The following is a 1,862-nucleotide window of genomic DNA, read 5'->3' on the forward strand; positions in this document are numbered from 1 at the left end:
CATACTTAAAAGATTAAATGTTATGCTGGTTAAAACTATGCAAGGGTCAAAAGATATTTTTTTCCCCTAAAATAAAAGCTGAGCTCTACACATATATGTAGCCTCCATGAACTCTTGTATTATATTTTGATTATTTTTCTTACATTTAAGACTTTTAGAATGACACTCAAAATTTAATTTTGAAGAGGTTATCTATAAAGGAGATCTATGATTAATATATTATACTTCATAGGTGAAATACTAGAATAGTTAGAGCTGTAGAAACGAGCCAAGTCTAATCAACTAATCAATTTAACCTACCAATTTGTCAAGGTAAGCAAAGGCTAGTTTTAAATTTTTTTTTTTTTGGGTAGGATTTAAGGAACGTGTCTCATTTAATTTAAATCATGAGTTACAAGAGCTAACACAAGTTAATGTAGATCATTTTATGTAAAACACCTAATATTTTGAACCTTCTCATGTTGAGTTAGAGATCAGTGAATTGCAATCTTTTTATGTGAAAGCTCTTTTACTAACATTATATGTTCATAGAACTTGAACTCTATACCTCGATTCAAACTGAAATAATTCTCTTATCACTTAAACCAAATATCCGGTAGTTAGATAGATTTTTTTTTAATTAAAATCAACAAGTTAGCTTGATTTCTTAAATTGCTTCTAGTAAATAATTCCAATCTCATCATATCTCTCGATACATTGAAATATTCTTCCAAAACCTTTACATTATAACATAACATGATGTAGAAGCGAAAGGTGAATGGAATTAAAATGTTGGAAAGTACACAATATCAGTTACATGTTATACTAATGCTATAGTCCTCTTTTTCTTCTAAAAAATGTTTTTGAAGAATATAAAGAGATTTCAACTTATTATAATTGATTTTATCATATATAAATACATAAATTAAAAATTAATGATAATATTTAGTTAAATGAATTGGCTCATTTAACCTACCTAGTGAGCGAGCTAGATTTCGATTTTCAACCCACCAAACTGAAATAAATTAAATGAGTTAGCTCGGTTAATTCACAACTCGTGAAAAGCAGATTCATTCAAAGGCCTTAACAAGTTTTGATGGCTCTAAAAATAATTGACAGAAAAAGTAATCTATATAAACTTAAAAGTTTAGGAAGTTTCTAGTTAAAAAAATCAATAAAATTATTTGCGCATGATTCAAAATTCAAATAGATTTAAATAATTTAATCTAAAAAGAGAAAATTGTTATTAATTAATTAGATTTAAATTTAACTAATTAGATACAGTATAAATATAAATGATGTGGCACTTCTAAGTTCTGATGCTCCACCAATGAGCTCATTTCCTTTTCAAGATATAACAGATTAACACGTGTTTCTTGTGTTTGTTCTTTTTGTTTTTTTAAATTGTCCGTTGCGATTTTTTGGGCCAACCGGCATGAGGATAGCCCATGAGCGAACCTTTTAGTCCCACATCGGCTGAGCGAACCATTTACATATTCTTTATATAGCCTGGGAACGGCGAAGCAAGTGTGTTCTTTGAAAGGAGAGATGGTTGGCATCTCCCCTGACAGGGACGGGAACAGCCTTGGGGCTTTCCTGTTACCACACGCACGGTTAAGGCTTTCCACTTCGGTGGATCTCTAACCCAATTTTTTTTCCCTTTTTCTCTAATTATATAATAACGACAATTAATAAAAACACTTTAATAAATTATATCAGACCCGGAGCATCTAAATCGTACTTTTTTTTAAAACAGATATTCAACCTTTTTTGTCATTAGCAGACAAAGTTGGCTATATTACATATGCACCAAACCCTATATATATATATATATATATATATGTATGTATATATATCTGGTATGCATTACAATTTATACATTG

General features: G+C 29.5%; 1 non-coding gene across 1 annotated transcript; it reads left to right on the forward strand.

Moving 5' to 3' along the window:
* The first annotated feature begins 1,508 nt into the window (after positions 1–1,508).
* On the forward strand, positions 1,509–1,635 carry LOC129297048 (U6atac minor spliceosomal RNA). Its single transcript, XR_008590098.1, has one exon. It is a non-coding gene; the product is annotated as a U6atac minor spliceosomal RNA (small nuclear RNA).
* Positions 1,636–1,862: the final 227 nt, after the last annotated feature.

This window comes from Prosopis cineraria, unplaced genomic scaffold (genome assembly GCF_029017545.1).
Source record: "Prosopis cineraria cultivar Desert tree isolate PC_DT_omini unplaced genomic scaffold, ASM2901754v1 PC1, whole genome shotgun sequence".
Lineage (NCBI taxonomy): Eukaryota > Viridiplantae > Streptophyta > Magnoliopsida > Fabales > Fabaceae > Prosopis > Prosopis cineraria.